The following is a 25,587-nucleotide window of genomic DNA, read 5'->3' on the forward strand; positions in this document are numbered from 1 at the left end:
CCACACATAAAACTGCTTGGGGGAAACAGCTGAACGCTCTGACTTGCGTTTGAACCTGGTGGCTATCCTTGAAGATTCATTTTATTTACACAAACTCACCCTCAGAATTTTACATGGGTTCAGAGCTTATGGTACATCTGAATGCCAATGCCAATCAAATTCTTTTTAAAAAAAGATTTTTTAAACTGTTCTCTCTCTCTCTCTCTCTCTCTCTCTCTCTCTCTCTCTCTCTCTCTCTCTCTGTGTGTGTGTGTGTGTGTGTGTGTGTGTGTGTGTGTGTGTGTGTGTTGTGTAGGTCGGGGGACAACTCTTGAGAGTGAATTCTCTCTTTCCATCATGGGAGAGACCCAGGAAGGAACTCAGGTCACCAGTTTGGGCAGCAAGCACCATTAGCCGCCCAGCCATCGGCTGGCCCTCGGTCAACCTCTTCCACCAGGAAAATACAGCACTGGTACCTTCTCTGAAGCCAGACACAGCCCTCCAGTACTTCAAAGATGAGCAGTTGTCCCTGAAAAGATGACGTGCTAGTGTGCTCTCTGTTGCTGGGATAAACACATGATCAAAAGCAACTTGGGGAAAGAGAGGCTTTATTTGGCTTTCGGTTTATAGTTCAGCATCAAGGGAACCTGGAGGCAGGAACTAAAGCAAAAATTACTACTTCCTGGTTTGCTCCGCCTGCTTTCATACACAACCCAGGACCACCGACCAGGGTGGCACCACCACCACCCGCAGTGGTCTGGGCCCTCCCACATCAATCAGTAATCCAAAAAAAAAAAAAAATGAATAAATGCCAGGGCTGCAGAGATGGCTCAACAGTTAAAGAGCACTAGCTGCTCTTTAGAGGACCTGGGTTCAAGTCCCAGCAGCCACATGGTGGCTCACAACCGTCTGCAACTCCAATCCAGGGTGTGTGGAGGGAAGATCCCACACAACTTCTTCTTCTGGCCTCTGAGAGCACTGCACTGCATGCAGGGAAAACATTCATACACCTGAAAAATAAATAATTGTTTTTAAATGCCCACAGACTTGCCAACAGGGCAGTCTAATGGAGGCATTTTCTTAACTGGGTCTTTCTTTCTTTCTTTCTTTCTTTCTTTCTTTCTTTCTTTCTTTCTTTCTTTCTTTCTTTCTTTCTTTCTTTCACCTCTTCTAGGTGACACTAACTTATGTCAAGTTGACAAAAAAAAAAAAATCTAACCAGTACAGATTCAAATGGAAGCTGGGTGCAAATCTGGTTCTGTTGTTAATCAGCTACTGTGACTTTGGACCCGGTTTCATCTCGTGCGGCTTCCGTCGCTTCATGTGTTCAGTGAGTGGTGTCTGTCACACAAATGCCCAAGAGTGGCTTGAGTTACATGAGATGCTGCAACACAGAGATTATTGGAGTTCCTGGAGTCTAAGAGCTCAGTCAAGGTCATTAGGAAAAGTTCCTGCCCCTGTAACCTAATCCGAGAAGAGCTGCTTCTGTCTGTAAAGTGAGTAGCAGGATCCCAGGATTTATGGCTGAGCCTCTGGCTGGCTAAGCTAGGCAAAGGGTCCTGGCTCCCTAGTTCTGATTTTCTAGGCAGTCTGTGCTGGAGCAGTTACGGTCAGGCTGTGGAAACACAAAGGAGCTGCCTCCCTCCGTCCTGGAGCAGTAATGAGTTCTCGACCCTGAAGGAATGTTAGGGGAAGCCGAACAGCCAGTTGCTGGAGAGAAAGCAGAGAAGATGCCATCATCAACAAGAGGCAACGCACAAGTTGCTTGGGGATCACCTCCAGACTAAATCTCCCTCCCATACAGATGTGCTGAACCTTCCAGAAACTGGTCTTTGTTACTCCAACCAAACAGCCACATAGAAAGTCTGTGAGTCAGTCAGCCTGTTCCTGTTGGTCCACCCAGGCTGGAACACACTAAGAGCCCAAACAAAACAAGTGTGGCCCTCACCAGCTGGAGGATGATAAGGGATCCGGTTAGAGGCTTTGCCCAATGACCCACTGGCTGTTGGTTCTGTGAATTCTGCCCAGGAATTTACAAGGAATCCAAGGTCTGTGATTGGGAAACTGGGAAGAGAGCCATCAGGATGGGTTGGCAGCGAAAAGCTGGGCGAAACAGCGGATATTGGGTAAGAACTGGGTGGGCTGAGTTTTATCCACACTTAACTCCCCCTCCCCCATCGGAAGTGCAAAGGAAGACTACGCTGCTGCCTTATCCCATTGCCTGATCTACTTTCTTATATGGAACTGAACACCGAGTCCTGGAGACAAGGACGTAGACCCATTCATTGCCAGAGATGACATCATTGAGCAGGACAAGCCAAGGCCTTGTGACTTCGACAATGGCTTCCCCGTCTAATGTCACATCAACACAGCCCTCAGGAAGATCTCGGCCCCTGCAGGTCTGGTGCCTGTCTGTTCCCACAGTGCTTTTCTGCAGACATTTACTGCTGTCTCTGGTCAAAGGCTTCTAAGCACTTGTCAAGATGTCCTGAGATGGATTCTCTCTGCAGTCGCTCGCTCCCTGTTCCCGAAGGGGAAAGTGACCTCCTCCTGGCCTCACTTGTGGTTCCCTAGCCGCTCCCGGGATGGTTCTAAGTATAGGAAGCAGCAGCTTTTGAAATGGATGGTCCTGAATTCAAGTCATACTTTTTAATCTGTGTAATCTTAGACAGCTTATTTAATATCTCGTTGCCCCAGACTCCCCCAAGTTTTAAATGAGAATGAGAACAGAAACCATTTCCCAGCACAGTCAGGAAGATGAATGGATCATTAGTACCCAGTCTCCAGCACAATGCCTGAATGTGGTAGCAGTGGAATAGAGCTGTGACTGTCACGGGTCCCCCCCCATTATTCACCTGCCTTGGCTGGTGGCAGGAAAGAACGGTTTTGTAAATGGAGAAGACCTCTCTTCCCCTAAAGGAAGTGTGGCTCACAGAGCAGCTCTGTCCTCTGCTGTGGACCACCCACAGTCCCTCTCCTTGATGTCACCACCATGAGGCTGTTCCCTCATCAGACTAGAAGAGAGGTTTGAGGGCCAGCCTCTGCCCAGAACAGGGACCTCCCAAGGCAAGCCAGAAAGCAAGAGGCTGAAGAAGGTAGCTCAGATGTGCTGTCTCTTGGGAGACGCAGCTGTGAAAGCGCTCTGGATGATGCCTCCCTCTTGATAAATGCCCTTCGCCTCTCCAGCCACAGCGGCTGCCAGGAGGCAGCCTTGGTGGAGGTTATATGTTTCCCCCGAACAGTGACCTCAGTGCCGTCTTTCTAGGGATTCATGATCACTCGGAATGCTGACAGCCCCAAAGTCGCTGCCTCCCCCCAACTCTGATCTTCTGGAGACAAGGAGGCCTCCACCTCCTCTGTGGGACAAAGACTGCAGGGGTGACATCTCTGTCACTGTAACTCACAGCTTCCTGAATGCTGGGACCCACCAGGCCACGGGGCACCCAGGGCTGAGCCTTTACCGCTCACCCTGGTGTTCGCTGGTTCTCAGATCAGGGGGAAGGAAGAACTGATGGGGACCCACCTACGGTACTCAGAGGTGAGTCCTGGGGGACCGAGCCCACTAGTGCACATGTAGCCACAGGCGTGGCGGGGAATGAAGTATGCTCCTCGGCCATGTGATTGTTTCACTTTTATCTCAACGATGCCCAAAGGTCCTGTGGAGAACTGGGACTTGGCAGGTGCTGGGAGGGGGCAGAAACTCCAGGGCGCATGGGCAGAGTCAGGAATGCTCTAGGAAGGAGGCAGGGGCCAGAATGAGTGCCTGGGGGAGTTTGCAGTTGGTGGTAATCATTACTGCAACTTTGAGCTGAACTTGGGGTTCTCTGGGAGGGGTAATCAGGGAAAATAGGAGGTTTGGCGTTCCCCTGCACTTGTTGCATGGGGCGTCCACTGGGCTCCCAGGAATCCAAGCCCCACAACCTTGTCTTAGTTGGAAGCCTGATCATTGGCTGCCATTCAGGTGACATGGGAAGATCCCATTGATATTTTGGGGGACAGAGCTGCAAGGTCTGCAAGGCTGTATGCTTTCTTCATCTCATCCTAACACTTGTCTTCCTGTATGAGGAGCCCTGACCACCCCCCCACTCCCTACCCCCAGGTACCAGGTTTTAGGACAACTGTGCCTAGTGCTAATCTCAGAATAAGAAGAGCCAGCCCCAACCTGGCCCTTTCCTTCTACACTCAGGGTGTATGTAAATGATGTGCTTACTTGAGACCTCCCTGATGTCCTCAAGAACACCTTTTTAGCAGACGGTCATCTGGTCAAATACAAAGTCTAAATGCTGTGGAATAATCCTTTTGTACACTGTGAAAATGTGTTGCTCTCATTGTTAATAAAAAGCTGATTGGCAGGATTTGGGGGGCAGAGAGAATGCTGGGAAGAAGGAGGGTGGAGTCAGAGGAGTCATGAGCCAGACATGAAAGAAGCAACATGGAAAGTTCATAGATGAAGTAAACAAGCTGGGGGCAGCACATTGATGAGTAGAAATGTAAGAGCTAGTTAGTAGCAAGCCTAAGCTACTAGCCAAGCATTTATAATTAATATTAAGTCTCTGAAAGGTTATTTGGGAGCAGCTGCTGAGACACAGAGAAACTCCACCTCTACCTCCACCTAAATGCTCATGACCTGAATGGTTCTGACTTGAATTGGAGCCTTAGTGCCTCCCTGGTGTCCTGCGACCCTGAGTTTTGTCTCTCACCCTGTAGCCCTGAGGTGAGGATTTTGCCTGTCAAGGTCAAAGGACTTCTCAAAGCTGAAGTTAATCTGATGTGTGGGTCACCAGAGTAGATGGCATCTTCTGGTCACTGTTTGCAAGGACAATGTCTAGAACGTGCTCTCCACTCTGGCCACTGCCCTCAGCCTTTCTTGTAAGGCCCTGGCAATTATTGTCATGAGCCACAGATGACACCAGCAGTGGCTCAGAGGGGCTGAGTCTGCACTTGAGACCTGAGTGTGGCTTGTGAGGGAGCTAGTGAAAAAGTCTCTGTGTCTTGTGTCCTGTGCCCTGTGTCCTGTGTCCTGTGCCCTGTGTCCTGTGTCCCGTGTCCTGTTCCCTGTGCCTAAGCTCAGATAGGCAATGAAGGTTTATCTGGCTGCTCTTGTTCTAACCAGATGCAGCATAATTCAGTGTAACTCAGCTTAAGGGTTTCTTGAGTTCCTACAAGAACAGTCCTTGGACTGAGCTTAGATCAAACCAGAAGCAGAGCTGTCTCAAAGAGATCACAGTGAATGGTTCAGGCAGAAGACAGTAACAGAGGGGATGTTGACAGGAGGCTTTCTCGTACGCCACGCCCTCTGTGAAATATCCTTCCTTCACCTCTTTCCCAGATTAGTTTTCCCTGCCCCTCCCTCAGCTTTCAGCTCAGTGACATTTCCTTGAAGGAGGTTTCCCTGCCTGGGGTGACTCAGGTAATTCCCTGGTTATGTACTTTCTCTGGGCTATTGGTTCTACTCCGCAGCAGCACTTGCCCTGATAAAGTGTACAGTTCTGTGTGGTTATTTGATCACTTTATGTCCCCTGGCTAGGCTGATTAGAAGTTCCATGAGGGTAGGGCGGCCCATTTCCTCCTGCACTCCATGCTGAGTGCCAGGCGTAGTAAGAACGTCATGAAGGCCCACTGGGAAGACACATGGGAAGGAAGTGAGCACAGGGCTAGGTCACTGTCAGAGGTCTGCAGATGGACAACTGGCAGCCTCTACAAGGCAGGGACCAGCAGAAAGGGAGTGGGAGGGAAGGGTGTCCTGAAGGAGCTGGTGGGTTTGGAGAGACTAGGTGTGGGCAAGTGGAGATGGGCACACTATTCCTAGTGGAATAAGTACAGAGGGCATGAATGGTAGGGACAGAGATACAGCCCCACTGTCACCTGCTGTAGTCTGAGGAGTCCCTTCCATCTTTTAGGAACCTCAGCTCAGGTAAAACTGGATGCTCAGTTTCACAGCAGAAAAGAATTTCAGGACCAGCCAGTGTGAAGCACAGTTAGAGTTTATTAAAACTAGAAATGTGATGTGTGGTCAAGCCTATAATCTTGGCTCCTGGGAGGCAGAGGCAGGAGGAGCTCTGTGAGTTTGAGCCCAGCCTAGTCTACATAGGAAGTTCTGGGCTAGCCAGAGACATACAGTGAGACTCTGTCTCAAAGAAAACAAACAAAAACAAAAAAAAATAGAAAGGTGCTTAGGGAAAAGGAGGAAAAAGCACACATCATGGCTGGGAACTTCTCAAAGGAAAGTTGTAGTTTATTAGAAGATATTTTAATAGAATATATTTTACTCATTCTTAGACAATTTCATAGATATAAACAATGCATCTTTCTTGACTCCCCTTTCCCACTCCCCCAGGAACATCCAACATGTCCCCCTTCCCTATTTACGTCTTTTCTTTTCTTTTTAATAACCCACTGAGTCCCATTTAGCCCTGCTAGTTGGAATGGCGACTGTTCCTGTTGGCTTGGTCTTGTTCCGGGTCTTGTGCAGCTAACTGCGTCTGCAGTGAGTTCATGGGTAGAAATGGTTACATTGTATCCCAAAGACAGCCTCCTCCTTCATAGCCTTCTCCTCCTCCTCTGGCTCTTATCTTCTTTCTGCCCCTTTGCAATGTTCTCTGGGCCTCCTGGTGGTGGGCAGGTGTTTGATAGAGATGTCCCATTTAGGGATAAGCCTTCAATAGACACTCTCAGTACCGTGACCAGTTAACTGCGGCCCACTACAGAGAGAAGCTTCTCGAACTAAGGTTGAGGGCAGCACTGTGTGTATAAACATAAACATTTAGAAAGTGGTTGATAATATGTCCGTTTAGCAAAAGAAGAGTAATGGGTTCCTCCCTAGGGCCTATGATTTCTTGAGCCACAGGCTTTTGGCCAGGTTAATGGAGCCAGGCTGGGATTCCTCTCTCTGGAGCAGGCCTTAAATCCAATGCAGAGGCATTGTTATCCCCACAGCATTCATGCCGCTAATGCCTCGGTTGGGACATGCTGCCGAGTGGGTCGGTATTAGATGTAACACACAGTGTGGGCTGCAGGATGCCACTGACATCTTTTCCCCCACGGCAGCCTTCCTGGCACCTTTCATCACTAGGAAAACTCATCAATGGGGAGGGAGTTTTCAGGTCAGTTCCAGCTTAATTTCTCTATGTTAAAAGATTTCTAGCAAAGATTTTAAGCATGGATGATAACAGAGAGAGGTGTCCTGGGAAGGAATAAGACAGACCCAAGTGCACTCGCTATGGACTCCTCGAAAGAGACCCAACTCAGTGTGTTAGCACTAGCCATGTACACCACTTTGCTGGCTCTCAAGTTACACCTTAAAATGTTGTTCTTTTCCTTCTCTTGTTGATAAGCGAGATTACAGGATGGCTCTAAACGCTTGGATGGGATTGTCATCTGATAATGTAAAACCAGGAGCCACTCGGGTTGTTTGGAAGTTTGGGACACATCTCTTTCTGTAAATAGGGTTTCTTGTGAGATTCCTGGAAAAATTGTTGGTCTACAGCTGGTTCCTGAAAGGAGGAAGGCCTCGTGAATGAGAATTCCTGGAAAGAGGTTGTCTACACTGGCTGATTAACTAATTAAAACTTCAAAGAGGTGGAGAGGTTGGAACCCGGCAGTTTCAAGCCCAATTACAATTAATGTGATCATTGGCCTAATTAACAGCCATTCCTTACCCCGGCTGTTCCAGACCTAGCATCCTGCTCCTAGCCAGGCCTGATAGCCTAAGGACAGATGAAAACCCTTACAATGTAGTAACTTGACAGAACTCTGTTCTCCACCAATCGAGGGCTAAGAATGCTATCAGATAACATCTAATGCCTACAGTTGAGATTTCTCCACTGTGCTCTGACTGCTTAATGTTTCCACTGATGCATTTTAAAACCACCTTGATTTATAATTTTCTTTGTACTGTTACCATTAAAAACTCCATGAAATGATTTCCACTTTGGAGCAGGGAACCCACGGTCACCAGCTCCATGTTCCTGGGCCACGCTCACTCATATTTTTGCTCCAGAACAGACTCTCTTATTACCTTTGAGTTGAGAACTGTTGTTTTTGCCTGGACAGTTTAAACAAGTGTTAACTGTGTTGAGATTCTTGATTCTCACCTGGTGAGAGGCTTCAATCAGACTCTGAGGTAATGACTACTTTCCCATCCCGGCTCCCCATAATTTTCCCTTTCTATCCCAGCCCAGCGGGAGCTGCGGTCCTCTGCAGCACAGGTTTGGAGCAGATTGGGAAATGAGATCCAGGGCAGCAAGCTGGAAGTTGGGATTGTGACCTTGGGATGCTCCCGCGGGCCTGAAAGAAGCTGGCCCCAGAAGCGGCTCCGTGAGAATCACAACCCAGGAAGGGACTTAACAGCCATGGGCTACAGCGATAGGAACAAAAGCCAGAGCAGGAGGGTATAGCGTAGGGCATAGACATTCAGTCAAGGACACAGCGCCAGCCCACCCTCAGCGACATGGGAGGAGGCATGGCACCAGGGGCCCAACTCAGGTCTCCCCCTAAGCAGCTGTGAGGCCTCCATGGCATGCAGGTCGGGCAGCAGGGCAGTGCTCCTCTGATGTGCCTGAAGTGTGAATTTCACCATCCGCTGCAGTGATCTCTCTCTCCTCCGTCATCTGGTCTGTGGGAAGGCGGGGGCATCCGGGTTCCCCACATGGCAGGTGCATGTGATACAGGGTGTCCTGGACATTCTCTGCTTGGCCCTCAGGCCCACCCTCCACCCTTCTCCACCCTTCCCTGTGCCTTGGGAGGAGAGTCTTCGGGCTGTCAGCCTAGCTGACTCACCTTTGGCTTGCACTGGCTTCAGCTGTAGGGCATAATAAAAACGTTATCAGGTCTTGGTCCCCAGGTTGCTGGCACCTTGGAATTTCCTGTGTGATAAGGAATGCTTTGTTATGTGTAATGACTTTTTAAAAAATGTCACCAGAGTTCATGCTAATGAGGTGACTCAATATAGGGCCCAATATAGAAAGACTGGTCACCAGAAGAGACTGAAGGAATCCTTCAAGGGTCAGAGACTTGAGTCCCACCCTAATGTCCACAGAGGGGAGAGGGCTAGAGACAGGGTTGTAGAGGAGATCTGAGGAGAGGATGTGTCCAAAGAAAGTGTGAAAGCCATGGAAGTTCTGTACTACCCAGGATGCATGCATGCATACACACAAGTACACACACACACACACCCCACCTGCCAGGCAAGGCTGTTCTGGGTTCTTATGCGGGCAAGTTTCCTACTAAGAGACTACACTTACCAGCTTCCTTTGCAGCCAGGTCAAGATGCTCTGGAAAGGAGGGAATATGATATGGTAGTCGTTTCCTCCCCTCTAAGGGGTCCCACCTTCTTCTGTAGGTATTTTGCATCCACACATGAGAGTGACCAGACGCCTTTTGCCTTAAACATGGTCCCACCTATACAAGGTCAGATGCTCTCTTCTTTCTGCCCTTCTGTCCCTCTTTAATCCCACATTTCCCACGGAATCTAACAGTGCTCTACAGTAAACTGCTGACCATGAGTGTCTCCTGAGCTCCGTAACTTGTTCTAGTGAATTACTGAACCTCTGAGGAGATTATGTGAACTCCAGATAGCTAGAGAATCTGCCTGAACCTTGTGCCTGACTTCTGAAGAGAGGGCACTCTTCTGGGAATCTGGACTAACTCTGAAGTTAGTATTGAGGCAGGGATGGAAAAGCCAGTCATGGGGGGCGGGGAGCCCCTCACGGCGGGATAGCTAATGTTCATTGCCGGCTGAGAATCAAGAATTCCAGCACAATTAACATTCACTGTGAAGGCTCCTGGACATAGGGGCAATATTTCTTTTATATGGAAATATTTTCAAATGAGAGTGCTAAACAAACAATGAACCAATGAGCCCTCGTACATACGGCTTCAGGTATGGCCTCACTCCTCTCCCAGACATTTCCAAGGAATCTCACAAATAAGACGAAGAAGGCAGGAAAATTTGGGGGGGACAAAAGAAGTGAATCCCTGACCCAAGAGTGCCAGGAGAAAAGCAAGAGCTCTAGCACCGTCTGCTTAACGCCTTTCTCCCTTCCCAGCTGTAACCCTGCATTTTCCTAGACCTCTCTCCAGAAACACCCCCTTCCAGGAAGAAGATGTGCACTAGCCCCGAGTGCAATCAAGGTCCACCTTGTCGAATTGTGGCTCCCTCCCAGGCACCGCTGGGGCCCCTCACTGTCAGAAGATAGAAGAAGAGTCTCCTAGAAATCTTTGGAGATGTAGCTTGAGAGCCACCAAAATGGTGTATACAGCTAATGCTGAGACCGTTCATTACGCTTCTTTCTCCAGAGCCACATGTGGTATATCTTACTTTCTCCGATGATCTCTTAGGGAGCCCAGACCCACACTGAGGTGTGTATGTGCTTTTTCCCGAGCACCTTTCTCTTAACCTTTATGCTTAAGCTTATATTAAGTTTTTTTTGACATTTAAACAATTTGTGTGTGCGTACACATGTATATGCATGTGTGTGTGCACGTGTGTGTGAATAAGTGTATTGTGTGTATGCACATGCGTGTGTGTGCATAAGTGTATTGTGTATAAGCACATGCGTGTGTGTGTGTGTGTGTGTGTGTGTGTGTGTGTGTGTGTGTGTATGTGTGTGTGTGTGCCACAGCCTGCATGTGGAGCTGAGAGGACAGGACAGCTTGGCTGTGGGTGGGTTCAGCACTCACGCTAATGAATCAGCAGCCATGGCGTGAGGACACACGTGCCAAGTCCCACCCAGTGTGATCACTCTAGCAATCAGGCTGGGTGGCTGTTTGCCACCTGGTGACTCTGGGGACAATTTATTGACCAGCCCTTCTTCTGAGGAGCAAGGAAGCTGTAGCCGGGGAGGGAAGCAGCTATTGGAGGAGACTCCTGTCTCCCTCCCATTTTATCAGGAAAGGCACTTAGCAAACTCTCATTAAATTGTTCTTATACTATCCAAGGTCTCGGGTCAATTAATTTTAGGCTTTTGTGCTCATTTCTCTCTGAAGAATACCTGCTTCATTTTATTTTTCTCATTTAAGAGTGTTATTTTGAGAGTAACCAGAGAACAAATTTCCAACCCCAATAAGTCTTATCTTACCATTTTTTTTTTAATTTAAAGAGTTATTTTTGCTGACTCCTGTCCTTTTCCCTATACTCTACTTTGAATTTCACTTCTCTCAGGTTCTGCCTCCAGCCAAGCGAGAAGACACTGTCCACTGTTTGCAGGTGACATTGAACCGGGTTGGGTTCCTTGATCAGCCCATCATCAGCTCAGGGTTGTCAGGTGTGGGGTCGCACAGGGTAGGGGAGGTAAAGGAAGGGGGGTGGAGATGGGAGTCAAGTCGAACCCTCTCAGAGGGGGCCCAGCTCTCCACATAGCTCCCCCCCCCCCCTGAGCCAGAGAGCCAGAGAGCCGCTGCTGCTGGAGGGCTCTCGGGAGGCCCCGGGGAGACCTTGGCCTGTGTGGAGGAGGGCAGGCTCTGAGAGCCAAGGGCTGGCAGCTTTTGGAACTCAAAATGAAGCTAGGAGATATGTGTGTGTGGCTGGGGGGAGGCCAATCTGAGACTCTGGAGAGGACCTACTACAGTGTGTGCCCAGAGGTCTCTTCTGTGCTCCTTCCCCGCTTCTCCCTAGCTCCCAGCTCCCCTCCCACCCTCCTCCAACCTCCCCTCCCTCCCTCCTCCAACCTCCCCTCTCTCCCTCCTCCAACCTCCCCTCCCTCCCTCCTCCAACCTCCCCTCCCTCCCTCCTCCAACCTCCCCTCCCTCCCTCCTCCAACCTCCCCTCCCTCCCTCCTCCAACCTCCCCTGCCTCCCTCCTCCAACCTCCCCTGCCTCCCTCCTCCTTTACAGAATTTCTCTTATTGATTTTCTCATGTCTTCTGGTTTTCTAGACTTGCGGTCATCCATCACCTATCCTTTTTATTTCTAGCCCACCTGAAGCCATTACCTACCCCTCTTTCTCTCTGTGTCTGCAGGGTGGAAGGCCACATGGATGACATATGTCTCTGACTCAGAGCCGAGGCCTTCTGCCGCGTTCACTTCCGGCCTCAGAGGCCACCTCCGACAGCATTTGTGTCATATGTATTTGTTTGTCCCCCTTCCTGTGCCAGCAGTGTTTGAGTTCTCATGATGGGTTTGTTTTGTCTCCTCTGCTTTTCCATGAGCATCCCAGGGAGCCCATTCTCCTCACCAGCTTCTCTCTCCAGTCCTTCCTGCCAGGCCCCACCACCAGGGGTGCTCAGGAAATAGGTTGAAGTTGATGTCGCCTCTCAGTCGCCACACAGGTTTTTAATTCGCTCTGCCCAGTAGAATTCTTTTAACTCAGGGTCACAACACTGAAGAGGACATGGTGGCTGGAGCATTATTCCTCAATAATTGTCACCAGCCGTCCCAAACGAAATAAAAAGAATACCGCGGGGTGGCAGTGGTGGCGCACGCCTTTAATTCCAGCACTGGGAGGGCAGAGCCAGGCAGATCTCTGCGAGTTCAAGGCCAGCCTCATCTACAGAGTGAGATCCAGGACAGGCACCAAAACTACACAGAGAAACCCTGTCTCGAAAAACAAAGGAAAAAAAAAAAAGAATACCTATTTAGCAAATATCATCTCGAGTAAGTCACTCAACACTTATACCTCAACACCACCAGTGACTTCTGCCCTCCATGGAAATACTGGCCTGGCTTGTGGTGTAAGGTCTTCCCACCATTCTCCAGCTCTTCATCTTAGTCACACATTTGCTACATATAGAGTAACAGTGAAGTGTCAGGCACTTGGCCAGGAGCTGATGACACACAGAAGACCATATCGACCCTGTCTTTCAGGAGGTCATGGCCTGGCCAGGAAGACAAGTACACAAGTGTATTTAAATAAATATTCAACTAAAATACATTTGGAGGAGCACGTGGTGTGCTTTTGGCACTGCTGTGGGTGCTGGAACCACAGCAGCACGGAAGGAAAATAATCTAATATTGGAACAGAGCTCTGATGGAAACATTTATGGTATTTACCTTGGGGAAGGAGAGGCCCTCTGAGGAAGCAGTCTGTGTCTAGGTTTCTTGGTGAGTGGCCTCGGGAGTAACAGCGGTGGGAAGAAGGGGACAGTCAGAACGGACACAGAGAAAAGTGCAGAGAAACCCAGTGGTAACATTGGCTAAAAATCCCACAGGAGCCATAGCTGTCCCGACTGGGTCAAAATAGCTGGGCTTTGCTAAGTCATTGAGTGTGGGCCACAGCAGAAAGGATTTCATCTTGGATGCATCTGAGAGGGCTGAAAGGTAAAGGTCCCAGCAGGCAGCACTCCCTGGAGCAGAAGTAACGACATCTCCATTACAGGGAAAACTGAGCAACTTACCCCTGTGTCCATAACATCAGCAGCATGGAGAAAGCAAGGCTGGATGGGGGATGCTCCTGCACACTGTATATGTGTCACCATTTCTTCCTGGGCTGAGTGGACTGAATTTTAAGAGCACTCACTAGGAAGGCTCTTACCAACAGGCAAGCCTTAGCAAGCTGCGAGTCTTATGAGCTTCCTTCTGATCTTTCTCCCTTTATCTACCAACCGGATGCCCAAACCAGGAGGGAGTCCAGTGCTTTATCCAATTCTGGATGCACACAATGGAAGGAGCCTGGGCCCTTGAGTGACAGTGTGGAGCATGGTTCTTGCTTCTTCCATCTTTGTCACTGAGCCAGTCAATAGCACACCGTGACATGAGAAAGACTATTGCGAGAGTTTTCCCCAGTCCTGCTTGGCCCACGGTCAGGACAAATCTCTCTCACCTGCCAGGCCCGCAGCTGTTCAAACCCAACCAAGTAAACACACAGAGACTTATATTGCTTACAAACTGTATGGTCGTGGCAGGCTTCTTGCTAATTGTTCTTATATCTTAAATCAACCCATTTCTATTAATCTATAAGTTGCCACGTGGCTTGTGGCTTACCAGTATCTTAACATCTGCTTGTCATGGTGGGAGCTCACTGCGTCTCTCCGCCTCAGCCGTCCTGTTCCCAGAATTCTCTTCTCTGCTTGTCCCACCTATACTTCCTGCCTGGCTACTGGCCAATCAATGTTTTATTTATTAACCAATCAGAGCAACACAATTAACATACAGAACATCCCACAGCACTGAAGACAGACATTTGATTCTGTATTAATTGTTATGGTCACTGAGCTTTAACAGCTGTTTGTTTCAACATTTCCCTTCCTTGAGTAATACAAGAATTTTTTTTTCTTGGAGTGGAAAACTTCCTTTAGAACAGTGGTTTTCAACCTTCCTAATGCTGTGACCCTTTACTACAGTTCCCCATGTTATGGTGACCTCCCCAACCATAAAATTATTTTGTTGCTACTTCCTAACTATATTTTTTGCCACCGTTATGAATTGTAACATAAATATCTGATACGCAGGATATCTGATATGCAACTCCTATGAAAGGGTCTTTGGACAACCCCCCCAGGGGGGTCATGACCCACAGCTTGAGAACCTCTGCTTTAAAGCAATGACCATATGAGGCTCGCTAGAGAGGAGCAGCAAAAAACTAGGTAAGCAGGGATCTATGTTACAGATCCCGGCGCTGCCTGTGATAACCTGGAAGTCATCCGCCTAGGGGAAGAGGATGGAAACAGAAAACAAGAAGGTTAGCCCTGGTGCTGCCTGTGGACTGCATTCAGCAAGACACTAAAAAATAAAGCAGACGCAGTGAAGAGCTAATTGGTCAGCCTGTGAGAAGGAAATGGAATAGAGTCAGGGACTCATGTCCTGAAGCGAGGGGACAAAGGACCTCTTTTCGGCCTACTTCTTCCTTCGGGCTCGGTTTTTACCTCTCCACATCAAATGAAGCCCTGTATTAGTAAGGGTCTACTGACTATTGTAATAATCTCCAAATTTCAGAGGCTCATAACAACACAAGTTTCTTTCCCAGACACTTAATTTTTTTGAGAGAGAGAGATTATGTGCGAAGAAGCCCAGTGAATCTTTCTTCTCAACAAGGTACAGTGAGTAAGTCCTGAGGCAAAAAAGAAAAGAAAAATCATTTCAGGGACTATACCTTTCTCCAAAACCAGGGAGCCTTGCGGTAGCCACCATTAAGTTTGAGAAAGAATGGGGCCAGAGAGCCAACCCAGCTTAGACAGGCTTGAGAATTGTGACTCAGAAGAAAATTCTATGTGGAGTTACTACATGGAATTCGCTAGAAGAAGATCTACTGGAGGCCTAAGGTTTTGAAGGAATCATGTTGCCAGAGAAGCCAGGAGCCTGTGTTTAAAGCTGTGGATCATCCAACAGACCCGAAGATACTAAATGTTCAGCTGGATGCAGGAGCTTGGGAGCTGTGCTTGTCCTCACTGGGTGGGGCAGGGAGGGGACAAGGGGGGGACTGTGGCATGGACAGCTGACCTCGCTGAGTTCCCACTGCAAATATTGTATTAGTTAGTGCAGGCTGCTGAAACAAAACATTACAGCCTGGGTGTGCTATAGACATTTGTTTTCTCAGTTTGGGAGGCCAGAAGTCGAAGGTGATAGGATCAGAAAGTTTGACTTGTAGATTGCTACCATGGAAATTGGGTGTTCCTAGGTCTTGGTGATTTCACAGTATGCAGAACAGTGGCCTTCAGGCTGTACCTTGCCCTGGGGTGACTCCATTTTACAAGGGGCAGTTGGCTCTTTTTTTGAGGATAAATGCAGAGGCAAGGTGACTGTGTGTCATGGTGCATGTCGTGGCCACCACCTGCCCAGCACCACCCGTGAGTCACAGACAGGTTGTTCTTGAAAGTAAGAAGATATCACACAGAAACGTCTCAAAGCACACTGGACTCGCGTCAGCACGTGAGTGTAATCAAAACCACAGAACATAGGTTTAATTAAAACCACAGCATCAAAGTCATGCCCAGGAACTTCCCAAACACACCGGACTGATGAAAGGTAGGACACCCCCACATGGACCCCTTGAAGAGGGGGATAGTAACACCATGCCGGTGATAACACTGGCCCCACTGCCCTATCATAGGCCTACCTAGCATGTGCATCAAGGCATTGACAGGCAGAGAACTACCAACTGTCCCTAGGGTGGTGGCTCAGTTGCATCCCACTGCTTGACAGAGCCTACTTGAAAGGCTGTTTCTCCATCCATCCATCTGTTCTTGGACTTGGTCTTGCCCCCCCCTTCCATGGTCCTCCAGTCCTGTGCCTTGATGCTGTGACCTCCATAGTCTTCTCCCTCTGCGGTTTGACTTAATCCCGCCACCCTGTAACTTGGTTCTGAGACCCCAACAGCTCTCTAAGAGGATCCTCGGGGTCTTGTCCAATCACCTGCCCTGACTGCATCTATACCAGCTCTCTGCCTGCCTCCCTATTTTCAAACACTTTAAATTCCGACGCCTTCTTTAACCCTTTTGTAACTATTTTGTGATGGTTACAAAAAGAACTCTAAGGACTGTGAGATGCATAACGTGTGATCTAAGAATTCATTTTAGTATTTAAGATTAGGATAAAAGAGCCTATGCTTGTCAAGGGGAACCAGAGCTACTTGGCAAGTTGCAGCCAATGACGCCAACATGGCTCATGAGTTTGCTGTTACTAGATAAATTGTGACAGTGTGAAATGACACAAAGCACATCCATCTGTGTCTCTGATGTATAGTGCTCATGACAGCTGTCTTAATACTACCCTCAAATGGCCGTTCCCCTGTGTATTATTAGTCCCTAGCGTCTCTTGGCTGCCCAAATCTATTCTTGTTAGGGTACCAGTCACACTGGATTAGGGCCTGCCTCAACGGTCTCATTCAAATTTAATCAGCTGTTCTGATGCCTTGTCTCCACCCACAGTCGCATTCTGAGGTTCTAGAGCTTATGGCTTCAGCCTGTGGGATGTGACAGGCATTGGAGGGAGGCATATAATTTACCATATAATGGGAATGCCCCAGCCCCCTCACACCTACGAGTCCAGGAAACTAGTTAAGCGGATCATGAATAGTTGCAACACTTACAAGTTGGCCCCTAAGCCACTGTGATCCCTTTCCTAGTCTTCACAGGACCCTAGGAAAAGGGAAAGCCGCATGACAGCAGGAGCCTGTGCCTGGAAGAGCCCTCCACGTCCTACCTGCCCAGTTGTGACCAAGAAGCTGTCACTGCGCTAAGCACATAGAATCCGGGGTCTTCGTTACAGCAGTTAGCAGATCCCCAAGAGATCATTTGTCTTGAGAAGCCTGCGTTGAGGCAAAGCAGGGAATGATCACATTGACACCTGGCGCATGCTTAATAAGTCATGACTGGAGTCATATGGCTTAGACAAGCTTTCCAAACAGAGTGAGAAAAGCTGGAACCCAGCCTGTCTCACTGCACACTCCAGGCAACAGTTAGAGAGCACACTGAGCAGGCTTCCTTCTTGCTGGCTGCGTAAGGCCACATCAGATTCTGCACGTGGTCCTCAGTGCCAGCCCATCACTCCTGCTTGCCAAGAGGAAAACGTCTGAGGACTCCGAGAATTGTAGACTACATATGCAAGGATCCATTCCGAGCACCCGAGGGTATTTGCTGAATGTCCTTGGTTTGGCTTCAGTGGTTGGTTCCATGAGGAGTCATCCTCTGGACGGAGACCACGCCCTAGATTTTGGCAGCAGAGGTCAAGGGTAAACATCTCTCAAGAAAGTCTAGTCATCTTAGTTCCTACTAATGGAAATCGCCATTATTTTAGGACACAAGTCAGTAAATACACATTACCAGTATCCCCCCCGCCACCCACCGAAAGGAAAACAAAAAGCAAAACCCTTCACCTTTTTAAAGGACATGGAATGGAGCCAGACTAAAACATGCTTTTATGCTGACCCAGGGCCTCACACAGGTCAGTCACACGGGCTGCAGAGCCAGGCAGCCAGGCAGACACTGCCTGGCCAGCGAGGCAGCTAGCTGCAGGTTGGACAATTATTTTAGCTTGCTTTCTTTCTTTTCAAATTTTATTACAGTGTGTGTGTGTGTGTGTGTGTGTGTGTGTGTGTGTGTGTGTGTGTGTGTGTGTGCGTGCAACACAGTACATATGTGGAGGTCAGAGGCCAACCTGTGGGGGTCGGTTCTCTCCTTCCATCATGTGGGTTCCAGGGACATAGCTCAGGCTGTCCGGCTAGGTGGCAAGTACCTTTACCTGCTGAACCATCTTGCCGACGATTTCAGTTCTCTGAGCACTGATTTCTTCATCTATAAATAGAAGTGGTCATGCTAGTCACGTGCTGGCCTCCCCGAAAGGGCTGAATGAGATGACACAGATCAATAGACAGGTGTCATTCAGCAGAGAGCTGGCACCTGGCAACCGTTCAGTTCACATCAGCCCTCAGCACCCCTGCCTGCTAGACTCTGCCTCCGGCCCCCGCCCTCGCTGGCACTTCAGCTGCTGGTGAACTGGCTTGTGGTACTCAGTGACCCCGGGGGCTGTCCCCGCAGCCACACACCATCAACCACTGTCCTGTTGATCCCAGCCCGACGGTGCTTCATGCTTTCTGCCTGGACACCAGCCAGTTTCCACCCTGCAAACTCCCTCTTCTCTCTAGATTTTCATTTTCAACCCACTGTTATTTTGTTTGTTTAAAAACAACATTGGTTATGTGTGCAATCAATTTTACCGATCTAGCATAATCATTATCCTAAACCATCTTTTAGCCTCCCTATGAACTGTTCACTGCTTTTGTGTTAGCTGTGTGTATAATTAATCAATGCACTTTTGTACTACTAGTTTTTAATAGTCTCTGTATTAGTCCTTGGGGTCTTAAAGAAGAAACTATACCGCTCTACATAATATGCAAATGATATGTAAACATGCTCTACAGTAGAGGGAACACCACTTGAGCTGCTCCTGACTCTTCCGTATTGGTGCTGGAGCTCAGCCTGGCTCCCATCATGTGTAGATACTAGAAGTTTCATGGTCCAGCGTGGGAGATTCAGGGGTGACCCATGCCGGCCCTGGACGTGTGAGATGACCCCCAACCCCACCCCGCTTCCTGCAGTTATCACGAACCCTCTTGGTCTTGACGGCAGCCTAGAAACCATGTCCAAGTCGACTTGTGAAAAGGGCTTCAGATCAGGCCCTGCAGTATGTGTGTGTGTGTGTGTGTGTGTGTGTGTGTGTGTGTGTGTGTGTGTGTCCCCGCTCTTCCAATTACAGCAACTCTGTGAAGAGCTTGAGAAGACCTGAGCCAGACTTCCTGCGAGCACAGCAAAGGCCCAGGGTGTGGAGGGTAGGCAACACCCAGATGCGGCGAATGTCTGTCTGTCTGTCTGTCTGTCTGTCTGTGGTGTTGCTGGGTTCTACGGCTTCCTTTCCCTCATTCAGATGTCGTTTGGTTTAGATTCCCAACACACTAGCAAAACTAATGTCCTAAATGCTTCTAAACACAGCCGGGGCGTGGTGGGAAGGGAGAGGGCGGGCTAAAGGACTCAGGAGTCATGTCACCCAGGCATAGAAGGTTCTAGAGGCTGACAGTCACTCTCGCTGAGGAGTAGGCCAGCTCTCCTAATCCAGGCCAGCTTCTCTTCTCTGATGCCATGGGCCTTAAGCAAATCCACCATGTCCTTCCTGCTTTGTAGGGCTGCTGGCTCCTGATGCCCAAGGCTCACGCCCCTCGCTGCCCTGGGCTGTGATGGGCACACATCAAGTTCTCATCTCTGCCATTCATTCCCTGATTCCCTGAAAGGAGATGGAATACGATAGAGGCCGGCAGGCCTAGGAATGGTGGGAGCTGATTAGGGTAGGTGGAGGAGTCAGGGAGAGAGAGAGAGAGAGAGAGAGAGAGAGAGAGAGAGAGAGAGAGAGAGAGAATGGCAGGGGGGAGTGTGAAAATGAGTGTGGGCCCAGGCTGAGGCAAGATGACCAGTTAGGAGGATGTTGTCAATCCAGAAGAGAAGGGGTAGGAAGTCTAGGGTAGCAGCAGAGTGGTCCAAATAGCTGGGATGTACCGTGGGTCAAAGCAGCTCCCACACTTTCCAGGCCTGGTTCCAGAACTGTACTTTCTCCCAGCTCCCCCCTCTCCCCCAACACACACCACACCACTCTGCCTCCCAGTGGTTCTGGGAGTATAAACACAGCTCGCTCTCTCTCTCTCTCTCTCTCTCTCTCTCTCTCTCTCTCTCTCTCTCTCTCTCTCACACACACACACACACACACACACACACACACACACACACTTTTTCTAAGTCTTCACCCTGTTTGTTCTCGACTCCGACTCCCACTAATCATGCTAGTTCTCTATGTGCCCCTTATTTTAGCAATAATTTCTTTTTTTAATACTTTATTTGTATTTTATGTACATTGGTGTTTTGCTTGCATCTATGTCTGTGCGAGGGTGTCGGATCCCCCACGACAGGAGTTACAGACAGTTGTGATCTGCCACGTGGGTGCTGGGAATTGAACTCAGGGCCTCTGGACGAGCAGCCAGTGCTCTTAACCACCGAGCCATCTCTCCAGTGCTAGCATTCATTTCTTAGGGCTTCTTACAGCAGTTTGCTGCTAATGGTAGGGTCTGATTGCAGATGCACACCCTGATTGTGTGCAATCTCTTCCTGGGCCACTTGTTACAGCCACTTCAGAAATTTAGACAGAATCTTGGGGATAACTCATAATGGTCCCCATTAGGTTCCCCCTTTTTTTTGTCTCCCCCGTCCCATTTTCATTGATGTCCTGGGGGGGCTTCAGAATCTTGGTTCTCACCTGGGTTCAGCTCATAGCACTCCCATAGCAGTTCATAACAGTCTGTAGCTCCAGTGCCAGGGATCCCGTCTTCTGGCCCCCAAGATCACTCATACATGGGGTGCACAGACACACATGTGGGCAAAACACCATACACATGAAATAAAAATAAAAGTTAAAAAAAAAAAAGAAGAAGAACCTGGTTCTCCGTCTCTGGCCTTGCCGCCTTGTTCAGCTGACAAAACCCACAGGCGAAACGGAGTCTCGGCTGCTCTGCAGGCTCCAGGCTCGTGGAGCTTCAGATAGGGTGATAAGGGAAGGGAGGAGAAGAGTCATTTGGAGAGGAAAAGAACGTGAGGTACTGTCTTCTCGGGGGCCTGCGGGAGTCTGTTCTCTCCTTCCACCATGCGGGTCCTGGGGATTGACAGGACGTGAGGTTTGGAGGCAAGTGCCTCTACTCACTGAGACATCTCACTAGCCCGGGTCATCCATCGTTTTTATCAGTAAACTTCCTAAGGCGTTTTATTCATTTCAATATGTTTAAATTCAGGGACTGAGGCAGTAACTGAGGGATGGGGATCTTTGGGCAGAGCCCTGTTGCTTCCAAGTTTCGTGTGTCTGTTGTGTGATCCGCGTGTCTGTGGCTTTGGGTGTCTCTGCGGTTTTCTTTGGGGATCTTCATATGGAGAGGCCTGTTTTGTTTTTTTTTTTAAGGCTCAATCCCAGTGTCACTCCAAGAGAAGAGAAACTGTTTTTGGAAACGGCTTCTACCTCTCCTCCTGAGGTCAGGGAGCTGCGTGGCTGACACTATGGCCAGCTTACTTCTTACCAGTGTATCACTGTTCTCTGTTCTTCTTAGGTATCCCTTCACTCCCTGAGTGGCTTCCCAAAGCCTTTGCTTTCCTAGGACGAGAGTCTACTTTTCTTGTTCCGATTCTCCATTAATGGCTCACCTGGAAGCTGCTTCTCTCCCCATTACCTTATTTGGAAGCAGAACATCGGTGATTTCAAACAGTTGCGTTTCAGAAAAGTCCAACCCCAGCGTGGACAGACAGCCTCCTCCAAGTCACATAGATGAAGACTTCTTGCCATACACTCTCAAGTTTAGCTCCAAGAAGCACATGACACAGGGAACCCCAACAAGCTAGGGAAAGCCTAGCTGATAACTGACGTCATCCTGCAATAGATGAGCCACGGTACAGGGCACAGGAATTCACTACAAACCCAAGATCTTGTAGGCTTTGTTTAGCACTCATGCATGAGTCCCTCTGCTTCCCAGGCTTTGCCCTGAGTGCTGCAGTATATCATGGCCTCAAATTCTCCCAGCAATCCATTTCTGATGAACAACAGAGGTCCAAAGAGGTCAGTTACTTGCCAAAGCTAAAATGTAGCCAAACTTGGATTTGGTCTTGATCGTTCTGCTTCAAAGGCCTTGACATTTTTCTTCTGGTCCCAATTCACTTCCAAGGGCTCAGCATCCTGCTACATACAAGTAAACAAGATGCCTCCAGAGATAGGACAAGACCAAGGCACAGATTTCGACATGGCCGTCTTGTTAAAAGAGGGGCAATGACGATTGATAAGCCAAGACAAGTCTCCAGGCTAGGTTAAGTGTTCAGAGGGACCAACAGAATGGCCAGGACAGAAGAGGCAGCTGCTAGGTTTGGCAAACACAAAACCCCACACCTCTCGTGGTGGGCTATCCCATCCCCAGCCAAAGTACTTGACACTAAGCTTAGGTTCTACCTCAGTAAGCCACAGAATTCACCCCACAGGACGAAGAGGGGGTATTACATACAATGGAAAGGTGAACGCCCTCATCAACGTGGGTTTTTAGAGATTATAGAAGTGACCATTAACCATTAGGAAGCCAAAGAAAGAAGAGTCACAGCAGGGAGGAGAGACGACGGGCCAGTCTCCATGCCTACGTCTAACAGCCCTGGGCTCCTTATCCCTTGCCCTGCAGGACAATGGGAAGAACACGTTCATGCATTCCTTCATTCTTAATCCTAACTTGATGAACTGTATGTTGTCAGCTATTAGGTTAGTTCTTGGAGTGGGAGCACCCAGAAGTGATCAGACAAGCTCTCCACCTCCACAGAGCTCCCACAGAGCTCCCAGGCTTACAGAGACTGTAAAACAGAAACACCCCTCACAACTACCTACCCAAGGACACCAGGTACAGCCCAGGGAAGGGGGCAGGTCATGGGACCTAGGAAGTCAGCTCACTGCCTACCACCCGTGATGAGAGGATCCACGGGGTGGTCACCCTGGAAGATAAATCACCCATTTCAGTTACTTAGTCATGCATAGTAAACATGTGGCTACCAGGTGTCTGAGCAAACTGGTAGAATTAGACAAAATTATGAGGTTCAACTGTGCTTGGTTTTTTGTTTTATTTGTTTTGGGTTTTTGGTTTGTTGTTTGTTTGTCTGTTTGTTGTCAACTTGGCATGAGCCGGGATCATCTGGGAAGAAGGAATTTCAATTAAGAAAATGACTTCGTCAGATTGGCCTATAGGCAAGTCTAAGGGAGCATTTGGGTTTTTTTTAATTTTAATTTTAATATCAAATTTAATGTATATGAGTATTTTGCTTGTACCATGTATGTTCCCGAAATGCACGAAGACCAGGAGAGGGTATCGGATTCTCCAGAACTGGAGTTATAGACAGGTGTGGGTCACCATGTGGGTGCTGGGAATGAAACTCACGTTATCTGCAAAAGCAACAGGCGCTCTTACCCGCTCTCTCCAGCCCACGGGGACATTCTCTTGATGAATAATAGATGAGGGAGGGCATAGCCCACTGTGGTTGGTGGTCCTGGGTTGTATAAGAAAGTAAACTGAGCAAGCCAGTAAGCAGCTCTCCTTCATGGCCTCTGCTTCAGTTCCTGCCTCCAGGTTCCTGTACCACTTGAGTCTGGATCTTGGCTCCCCTCGATGATGGGCTGGGATTGGGATGCACTAGCCAAATAAACTGTTTCTTGCTTTTGGTCGTGGTGTTTTACCACAGCAATAGAAACCTGGCTAGGACAGTCCAGAGCCTTCCTGCTTTCTCAAATCTCAGCACTCACTCCAGGCACTCTCACGCTTTTATCAAGGGGTCATGTTGCTCAGTGCCACTGGACCACCTCTGGTTCACAGGAAAGGATAGCAGTTGAAAGACACTAAGCCACTACCAGTGACATCCGATCACTGACATCACTTTAAAGAACTGATCTTGCTTGTGAGTTGACAAACTGCAGCAGTATATTTATGTTAGTTGGGTCCCTTAAGTCTCTGTGGGCCTGCCCTTGAGGACTGTGACTAAGCTCAGAGTTCCTGATGAAGGAGTGAGCCCCTGGGTCCCTGTGCACAGGCCTTGCTTTGACAAGTAGACCATGGTGTTGTTCTTTGAAACACGGGGTTCTGTTAGAACACAGTGCTCTGGTGACCACGCTCCCCAGAGTTCATGTGTTGAAAAGCTGGTCCTACTGTAACACTGTTCCAAGATGAGACCTTTACAGACAACAAGACATGCATTCTCACTCCTCCTGCGTGGAATAGTGCCATTAACACGAACTGGGTGTGTTCTTGCTAGAACAGTTATTTGGTTTTTGTTTAGGCAGGGTCTCACTCTACAGCCAAAACTAGCCTTGAACTCTGGGCGATCCTCTTGCCTGAGCCTCCCAGGAGGAGCGATGTGGAGGTTTGAGCCACCACCTTGACAAGAATGGGTTTGCTATGAGATGTCAGCTCCTTCTTGCTCTCCGGCTCTCCTCACTCTAATTCTCTTGACCTTTTATCTTCCACCTTGTGCCACAGGGTGACGCCTCAAGAAGTCCTCAGAGACACCAGTCTCGCACTCTTGTGCTTTCCAGCCTCTAGAAGCACGAAAAGTATTTTTCTGTGAAGTGTAAATCACCCAGCTTCAGGTCGCATAAAATGGGCTAAGACACATGGTCACTCATAGTTGAATGCTTTAGAAGAAAAAGAAATTTCATCTCTTCCCGTGTGGTGTCTGCCGAGGCGAAGGGTGTGGAGCGCAGGTTTCTGGCTGTGTGGCAGGTCATGTCCTTGCATAGACAGTGGCGTGATTATGTGGAAGCTGCCTTTATAAATGGCTCATGGTCATTGCCCCGGGAGGGCAGTGTCTGCCTGAATGTCTGGGCTGGAGAATCCATCAGAGCTGTGCCATGACGCCTGTGGCTGAGAATGTGCGTTTCTGGAAGAGATTTAGCATTTGATCTAGTGGTCAAAGCAAAGCTTGCCCTCACTGGCGTGGGTGGCATCCTCCACTCTGGAGAGGCCCAGACAGAACAAAACGGGGAGACAGGAGAGCAAACTGACTCTCTCCTCCTGAGCTGAGACGTCCATCTTCTCCTCACCTCCCACCTCAGCTCTACAGGATCTCCAGATTCGCAGCCCAGGGTTTACGCGGGTAGCTCGGCCTCTCCTCACACTGGAAGTCACAACATCAACTCCCCTGGGGCCTGGGTCTTCAGACTCAGCCTTCTCGGGACTTCTGCTTGCAAATGGCATTTCACGAGACTTTGCAGATGATGTTATCTATAAGCCCATTACCATATTGAATCTCCATTGTTCACCTCCACATGTACCAGGGATCAGACATGGAGACACTGCATCTTTTCAGCTTTCTCCACATCTGGAGCAGCTGTAGCTGTCCCCTGTCTCGTCTCCCATCCTCTTTCAAATGTCCCTTTTAGGTTTGCCAGAACAATTCTTCAAATTATTTTGTTGCTACTTCATAACTGAAATTTTGCTACTGTTATGAGTTATAACACAAATATCTGATATAAAAGATATCTGATATGGAACCTCTGTGTGGGGGCGGTCTGACCCACAGGTTGAAAACCACTGGATTAAGGGAAGGAATTTTGAGGTAAAAAAGTATCCTAAATGCAATCACCGCTGTCCTTATAAGAGCGAAGTGGACGGGGATTTCTTTCCCCGAACACAGCGAA

At 48.8% G+C, this 25,587-nt stretch overlaps 1 long non-coding RNA gene across 2 annotated transcripts; it reads right to left on the reverse strand.

The window, feature by feature from the left end:
- Window positions 1–6,193: 6,193 nt before the first annotated feature.
- LOC128111956 (uncharacterized) lies at window positions 6,194–20,796 on the reverse strand. Of its 2 annotated transcripts, XR_008218790.1 has the most exons (4): window positions 11,913–20,796; window positions 9,222–9,251; window positions 8,758–8,843; window positions 6,194–8,593 (listed from the first exon to the last, which is right to left on the reverse strand). It is a non-coding gene; the product is annotated as an uncharacterized LOC128111956 (long non-coding RNA). The 2 variants fall into 2 exon arrangements; XR_008218789.1 differs by having other exon boundaries at window positions 6,194–8,843.
- Window positions 20,797–25,587: the final 4,791 nt, after the last annotated feature.

The sequence above is a fragment of the Peromyscus californicus genome, unplaced genomic scaffold (genome assembly GCF_007827085.1).
Source record: "Peromyscus californicus insignis strain IS unplaced genomic scaffold, ASM782708v3 Scaffold_16__1_contigs__length_79575227, whole genome shotgun sequence".
Taxonomy (NCBI): domain Eukaryota; kingdom Metazoa; phylum Chordata; class Mammalia; order Rodentia; family Cricetidae; genus Peromyscus; species Peromyscus californicus.